General features: G+C 41.7%; 1 protein-coding gene across 1 annotated transcript in view; it reads right to left on the bottom strand.

Annotated features, from left to right (window-relative positions):
• Nucleotides 1-4,755, bottom strand: part of fam163b (family with sequence similarity 163 member B) — a 9,969-nt gene extending 5,214 nt beyond the window's left edge. The window contains exon 1 of the mRNA XM_031870610.1: nucleotides 4,178-4,755. The gene's annotated coding sequence lies outside the window, so the exon portion shown is untranslated. The remainder of the gene's footprint in view (nucleotides 1-4,177) is intronic.
• Between the last annotated feature and the right edge of the window lie 4,141 nt (nucleotides 4,756-8,896).

Raw genomic sequence — 8,896 nt, 5'->3', positions numbered from 1 at the left:
ACTGAGGAACTACAGAGAGACACTAAGGAACTACAGAGAGACACTAAACAAAGGGATGCAAAACCACCACAAAGAAAGGGCAAAAAAAACACTCAAAACAATTAATTAGTGACTCAGAAGAACTTCAAAAAGACACAAAAGACCGCAAAGAAACACAAAACACAAAAGACTAAGAGACCAAAGTAGCTACAAAGAGAAAGAAAGAGACAAACAACCACAAAGAGCTTCTATCTTTGGCTGCACACAAGAATCTCAAACTTTGAACTTTGTTGCTGATGTTTCTACGTGTGTCTCAGCACGGCTTGTATTCTACTCATCAGAGTGGATGAATCAAACAGAAATCATTGCATTAGTTTTACAAACCTGCAGATTATGAGGCAGCTTCCATTTCTTTAATTACTTCTAAGCAGATTTATGGATTCTTCCCCGCTATGAACATCAACAATATTGATCTCCCTGGAAAGTGTGCAGTGCACTGATTCAGGATTGGTATCTGTGTGTTTAGATGTGCATGAGTTTGTGTTAATGTGGTTCAAAGTTATAAACAAAGAGAAAAACTCCAGCCTGGCCTCCAGGTTCAGACGGTTATGTAACGAGATGAACAACTACATAAGCCTCTCGTTTATGGTTAGCATTTCATGGGCGCACTGCATTCCATTAAACATGTTGGAGTCCAAGGCGTTGAGCTGAGTGCTCCCAGAGCAACCTGGCAATTAGACAATAAGCAGACAGAGCGCAAACCTCCGCCAACACCGAAGCACCGCAGGAGCGTTAACGACGCCTCGTTGTTCGTCTTGCTGCACATTATGGATACAGAACATGATAATAGTCTGGTGGCTGCAAGCTTTACTCCACATCCTCCGCAGTATGGGAAAAGAGAGACGTGACTACGACAAAAAGACAGACGGACGGGGAAAACAAAAAGACTTTCTAGATTAAAAGGTAATAAATAAGGAGTTTCCAAAAAACATTAGAATTCATTTTTTTAAGTGTAAAACAGAAGGAGACATAACTTAGGGAAAAGGTGACACAAGCAATTACTGTGAACAGGTCAAGAAGTCTTTTTATAATCTCTTTGAAATGACACTAGCTGGAGAGAGAGAGAGAATATGCATTTTAAAAGTCACTTTCCCTTCATGATTTATGCAATAAATCTGGTATTAAGTGTCCATTAGCAGGTGGAAAGAGAATCCAAACACTGAAGGGATGGCAGCAAAGTTCCTCCACCTTTAATGTGGCGACAGATGGAAACCAGTTCCCCCTCCAGGGAAATCACTCATCCCTGATGTTAGAGCAGGATTATGAATTTAAATTATGAATCGCTAATATTCAGCTTTCCCTCATGTTTTATACAATGAACCAGGAACCAGGGCAGCATTTAAAACAATGCGCACTGATGAATAGTAGAAACACCAGCAGGCAGATGTGAAGAGATGTGACTGAAGTAAAGTCATCATCATCATCATCATCATCTCATTTACTCTGCTCCCTGTGACGAGGGTCGGCAGCAGTGCGTTCAGGAGCGTGTGATGCAGGAGGAGCTTCAGCCGAGAGGACACGAGCGGAACAGATAACGGTCTAACCACGTATGTTGGTTTTGTGAAATAAAGAAAGAGTCTTGTGAAAAAAAGGATATGTATAATTACACAAAAAGATCCTTGTTATAACAAGCATGTGTTGAGCAATATCTGAGTATTCCAATTATTCAGACACCACATGAATGCAGCAAAAATGCGTTAAAGCGAAACTTAATGTGTGTAGAAATAAACAAAATGATTTTGACTTGTGTATTGATACAGAGTATATATATATATATATATATATATATATATTAGTGCTGGGTAACGATTACAATTTTTAATCGTGATTAATCGCATTGTTATGGCAAAGTTCAATAATGAATTCAAAAGTAGTGTTTTGCGCACTTTTATTTTAAAAGTACTGCTATATGAACAAAAGGTCAATAACTTTTGGTTTGCAAACACTTTAAACACATCGCGATACGTATCGCATCGTTAGGTGTTTGCCAATACACACACCCAATATATATAAATATAATTTATTTTTAATTATTATTATAATTACTTATATTCTATCTATTCACTACTGTCCTGAACAATAACTTGAAGTTAGTGTTTGCTGTTCAAAATCGTCAACATTATCCATACTTTGTTATTATCATCTATAGTAATTATTTGCATAAAAACACACATGTATATTATATAATATATATAATAACATTTATATGGTTGCACCTGCTTACACCTCCACCAACAGGTGCCGGCTCCTTCTCATTGTCTCCACAAGCCTGAAGCCAGACTGAAGTCAAAGAAAACCTCCACAGAGCTGAATGCCACAAAACTCACATATTAGAAATCACGTTCAGTCACAATGATCCACCTGAACTCTCAGCATCACTGCGGCGAGCCGCCCCTCTCATCAGCACCCCGACGGTCAACTCATCACTGGCTATTGCAATGGGTTTCCATAGAGACGGAGCCCTGGGCATCAGCAAACTCGAAGGTCGGAGAGTCGATTACACCGACACAGCCAGTCAGCACCACACACACACTCACTCAAAGGTCAGCATCCAACCATCATTCATCCCTCCATCCATCCATCCAAAATCCACCCATTGACCATTCATCCATCCACCAACCTTTATACATTCATCCACCATCCAGCCATCCATCGACCATGCATCCATCCATCCGTCATCCATGCATGATCCATCCAGCCACCATTCATCCATTATCAGTTAATCCATCCATCCATCTATCCATCCACCCATTCAGCCATCGACCATCCATCCATCAAATCATCATCAATCCATTCGTACATCGACCATGTGTCCATCATCCATCCATCCAAAATCCATCCATCCATTATACATACTGTGTATCCATCCATCGAGCATGTGTCCATCATCCATCAACCATGCAGCCGTCATCCATCCAAAATCCATCCATCCAAAATCCATCCATCCATTATACATCTATCCATCCATTGACCATGCATTCATGGTCATGCATTTATGCATTTCATGACATTGTTATCTAGATGAATGTAAGTTTTGTCCTTTAATACTTGCAGCCCTAACGCCTCTTATCCAAAACATGTGGCAGTATATCACTCCAAACGTCCTCAGTCAGCAGAGCATTATATTATATATGAGCTGACTATAGATTCTATAGTCAGGGCCAGAGCAACCATTAAGAAAACTGAGGTCAAATGAAATTTGTCAAATTGGAATAATATGGCTACTTGAAGGTCAATAAATAATTAAACTAGTATGTCTTCATTGCTGACAATGTGGAGACTACTTTAACCCGCCATATGGGGAAATACAGACAAATGAACAGTTAATTAATTAATCACAAATGAAACCTTTAATTTCGCGCAATGCCAACATTTTGAGAGTTCAAAGAACTTGGTAGACTCACGTTCTCGGTATTTCTAAAATCCTAGACAAAGCTTTGTAATGAGTAAATGTACACAATAATACATCTTCTCCAACCCATGAGCAGGATTACAGATGTGATGTCATTACTGTAAAACATCAATATATTGTTTTCATTTTTGTCTGCAATCTGGATATAACCGGGCAATTACAGTGGAGTGTGGTGCGACTTTGACGCCATATGTTGCTGTTTGAAACTGATCAGGTTTATTCTTTTTGTTCAATTAATTCCTTCAGCCTCCTTCCCGCAGGTTTCACACACACACACACACACACACACACACACACACACACACACACACACACACACACACACACACACGCACACACACACACACACATTTAAGTGCACGACTGTTATAGTCTAAATTATGCGTTTCTATCAGCGATTAAATTCTGAAATTATTTCCAATACAATTCTGGATTTGCGCGCGTAAAATCAGTTTTGACTATAGACAGAATGACCTACACATTAAGGAAACCGCAACAATCAGTCTAATAAATACAACATACTCTACAATATTAAGACATTTACTTTAAAAATCTCTAGAGTGGTTGAAAGACTCTTTTGTGCGGGCTTCACGCAGAGCCTTCCAGCGCGTTCCAGGTTATTCCATGGAACAAACCTTAACGACCCGATTTCTGGCACTTTGTACAGTTACACCCACTTTGCTTCTCAACCACGGACACTTCCACACAAACAGCTGACTATCTTACCCATCGCATTAGCATTTGGATCGTCCCATGGCGTCCTCCGCGGCACCTCCAGCTCGGGGCGCTCCGGTTTGCGGGCAGAGGTGACGGGTCGGATGTTTGAGTTACAACTGGGGAGGTGGGGGGGAACCCAGGGCTCTCTGCTGAAAGCAGCGTTTTACATCCACGCACACATCCGACCTGTGAGAACGAGCAGCAGCGACTTGTCTCGGTGCGTCCTGAGAGGCAGATTTATCTCCACATGTCTTCTGTGATTTCACAAGCTGCGCTTTGTTCCACAGCGCGAGACGTTTGAAGTGCGGCGGGTTTGTTGTTGAGAGAAAACTTTAACTGAATGAGGAACTGTTTCCTTCTTCGTTTCCTCTATTCATTTCCCATCAGCGGTCTGATTCAGAGCGCATTGCAGACCAGTCCAAATCATTAAAATACAAAATTCTGAAATATTTCCCGTCCAGGTCCTCGGGTTCTTTTTTTGGCTTTGGTCCAAACAATAAGCAAACAGACGATCAACAGACACACAGGGTTTGCGCATGAGGACGAGTTGTTTGGGGGGAAAGCTCTGGTCCGCTTCTAATTAATTGTCGGATGTATGTTCTGCACACCGGATCCGGTCTCATCCTGTGTGTGTTGCAGCGCGTTCATTTCCGATGCTGACCCGAGTGGATGTGACCGTGCGTCACAGCAGCGGCGCTGCAAAAAAAAAAGGATGCACCCTTTTATTGAACAAAGAGACAGATTCCTGATGGTGGCGGCATCAATCTGGTAAAAAAAACTAAAAAAAAGTTTGACTACACTGAAAGAAATTCTCAATTTATGGACCGTTTTTCACGTTTAAGGAAATTAACATTTCAGCCCTAGATTCTTCTCCTTCATTTCTTCTTCGTCACCTTCTTCATCATCTGTCACCTTCAGCAGCTCTCCTTCAGGCCAGAGAAACATGTTCAAAAGATCTGATCTGGGATCCCAAGCTGTATGCACCTTCTTGTGCATCAAAGGGAGATTCAACATGTTGTAACTCATCTTTAATCAGCGTTATTGAGGATCTGATCAGGAGCTGGACACCACCATCTGTTGTAGCTTTAGATGTAGACAGTCACAATAGAAGCTGCGAGGCTAAATCAGGCCAGAACAAATGGCTAGTGCACTAAAGCAAGCGCATGATCGCTCACTGGCTTCCCAAAGTCAAACAGCAAACTATATTTGTCGTAATGAAAAGCTGGAGGTTACTGCTGATCAAACCTCAGGTCTCTGCAGTAGTGGGCAAACATGTTCCTATTGCAAATGCATTACAGGCACACATTTTAATGTGAGGAATTTGAAATAAATCATGGAATATTTCACGTCACACTTTCCAGACTCTTTTTCTGTATCTGCTGTTAAGAAGAAACGTCTGACTGGACAAACTCTGAATCAATGAACTGAGTGCTGGCTGACTGAGTCCCTCTGTCTCCTCCGTCGCTCCACTTTGAGCAGCACCCAGAAAAGAGAAAAGTTTAAAGGGAGGCCGAGAAAGAAAAGATTTTACTGAGTGAATAATTGAAAGGAGCAGGCTGAGATTCCAGCGTATTGTACCGACAGGAGCGTGTAATATTAATGAGAGGAGACGTTAGAGGTTATTTCTCCTCTTATTTTTTTTTCCTGCTACGCTTCAGCTCTTTGGCATCCAGCCGCTCCCACACCAAGCTGCTGCTCCGAGTTGCAAAAAGCTGATATTTTTTAGGTCAAAACAGCAGAACTTCACCGAAACGTTTGAACGCTGCGACTTTAATTAGATCTTAGCGAGAAGATAAGAGTGAGCTTCACTGCTGGAGAAAGTTCACCTCGCTCCGCACGTCTGACAGAAGTCTGGAACAGACAATATTGGACGAAGAGCAGCTGTGGTCCTCCAGCTGTTAAAAGAGAAATCCACCTCCTGTAACCTGTCACACTCATGACGAACTGCTTTATTTATTTTAAAAAGTATCAAAAACCGACGCAGCAGAACCAGATACATGGGATATTCTGGGATATGATATGATTTCAAACTTTTCATCTCAAATAATAAAATCAAGACCGTTAGTTCCATTTTAAATGTAAGTTCAAAGAGTGGAGGCTGTGGTTTGCGTATTATTCAAGTGATAAATGGATATACAGATGAATCAGCAGCTCTGTGTTCTCTTCATCACCCCTCCTCCTCTTCCTCTCTCTGCATGTCCAATGACATCGCTCAATGAGACAAACAGGGTCTCAGTGTAAGTCATCCACTTAGCATTGATTCCCACTTCAGGCCGATGGATTAGCTTACAGTGAGCACTATCGACACCTGGCAAGGTCAGATAACAGGTCAGCACGGGCGAGGCATTCACTGTCAGACGGAGCTTCTACAGCGAGGAGCGACACACTCTTCTCCAACAGAAACTCAAGGAGAGTCTTTAGTAGAAAAAGGTCGACAGAGTTTTCAGCTGCATGTGCAGCTTACTTCAAAAACAACTTCTGTCCAGCAGTAAAATGAGAAGCTCAATATGAATACGGACAACATGACCTCACAGATGCACCATCAAAAGAGCTAGCAGAACTAGCAGCAAGGCTAACACAAACAAACATGAACTTCTGAAATGTTGGATGATGTATCTGAACAATGTGTCGCCATACAACGGTTCATATATCTTAAAACAAGTTACTCCTCATCTCTTGTGCATTTCCCTGTGAAAGTCCAGCAACACGTTCCGCTCGTTACATGAATACAGTCTTTTCAAAATAAACTTCCACCTTCACAGGAAACGACTTAGTTAGGTTGAACTAAAGATGGTAAAATACTTAGTTAGGTTCAGGAAAAGATCGCATTTTCCATACATAACTAAATACTTGTGAAAAGGTCACGAAATGCAATCTATTGGTTTTGTGTACAGGGACACGAATTGTCCTTTTTTTTGTGTCCTTCAACTTTTTTCTTTTTCAGATAACATTACATAAAAACAAATGTTAGGTTTAGAAAACAAAACCACCAACAGTTGGGTTTAGATGCATTTTATTTGAGTGTCCACTAGGACAAATAATCCTAATTGATTTTCCATTGCCATTATTTTTGTCGTTTTCCCCGTTGTCTCCATTTCCGGACTATTTCAGGACCTGCCATGACGCTGGGCTGAAAATCTGTTCAAATTAAAAAGCTGTAGTCTGCTGGTCGGCTACTGAATTTGTCTTGAAAAAGCAGAGACTTGAATAAAGTCTGGGTATAAATTCTACAGGGGTTTGAATCAAAGCTGAATTCATCAGTCGGAGCCGACCGAGGCCTAATTTATTCGCCCGGCTGAACCGTTGGAGGTCAGTTTCAGCAGCACCACGGTCTTTAGTCTCCTTTCCTTTCTGCTTTGCTTCCTCTTCCCTCTCAAGCAGACGAGGATCTGCATCCTCCAGCATTTGTTCCGCTCCGCTTCATCAGTCTGACTGGCACCGAGGAGCCGCAGAATCCTTAATGTGACACGTCGTCATGATACCCAGCAGATGCCATCGTTCCTCCTTGTGTATCGCTCACATCCTGACGAGCCCCGTGTTCAGCGCAACGCCTCGCTCTGACTGATCTGAGCTCTTGTTCTCTCAGTCAGAACATCAACCAGAACACGGCCGCTGGCGGGCCGACGGGATGTTTCCACCGCCCTCCGGCTGTTTACAGCTGCAGCGCCAGCACAACAAGCTGAAGCATCACTGAAACATTTATACAAGCGAGAAACCTGACTTATCACGAGACAGTTGGAAATGTAAAGTTTTAATTATTAGGGTTTCTATACTTTTATTCAAGCAAGCAAAACAAAAGGAAATAATAAAAAGAGCATATTTACACTTATATATATATATGATAATAATAACTTTATTTATATAGAACATTTAAAAACAGAGTTTATAAAGTGCTTTGACAGACGAAGCAGCAAAAGCAACAGAAAGCTCAACAGTGGTTAATAAGGTAAGAGTTTAACCTGGATAAAGCAGTACACTAGTACTATATATTACAATAAATCCTCTTGTACTTGAAGTATTGCAAACTTTAAATCCTCCTCACAACTAAGAGGATGATTCCGTTTGTGGATGCTATATTTGTCTAAACCCTGATCCCCATGACAGCGTCTGACTGACAGCTGAGAGCTGGTGTTGCTGTCAAAGTCTGTGATGTGCTGCTGACTGTTCGTGGAATAGTCAAGTAATGCAATCTAATGAAGCTCTAGCGTAGCTTCAGTCAGTCAGAATATACTCTTGTATGCTTGTAGGTTATTTCTCATACATCTGCCAGTCACTCCTCACACACTCTATTCCATTGCTCTCATTGTTGGAGGCCGTCAATCATGATATCAGCTATTTAGATCAGCTGGTCTCTTCTATCCAATAGCACAATAAAACGATGACATCGTTGGCCTATCTTCACAGATCCATCAGATCCATCAACTCATCATTCTATCAGCCACCACACCACCAGTGTGTGGACTCCACGGGGGGGGGAATCTTGCTGCTGCTCAGGGCAGACGCTGCTCCATTACAAATCTCCCTGTAGAGTCCAAGCGCCAAAGAGTCTGTCTAGACTTTATCATCACATATCATCTGTTAATAATAAACGATTATCTTTTCCTCATCTGACTTGTCTCTCCTGATTGAACTGGTTTGGTGACACAATTGTCTGAGTTGTTTTCTGTGTCGCTGAGGACAAAACTGTTGGTTTAGTTGCCTCAACCTAACTGTTGGTTTAGTTGCCTC

Source organism: Anarrhichthys ocellatus, unplaced genomic scaffold (genome assembly GCF_004355925.1).
Source record: "Anarrhichthys ocellatus isolate YVR2014 unplaced genomic scaffold, GSC_Weel_1.0 scaffold53, whole genome shotgun sequence".
Taxonomy (NCBI): Eukaryota; Metazoa; Chordata; class Actinopteri; order Perciformes; family Anarhichadidae; genus Anarrhichthys; species Anarrhichthys ocellatus.
The sequence above is the reverse complement of the archived record's forward strand: the minus strand, read 5'-3'. Positions and strand labels throughout refer to the sequence as shown.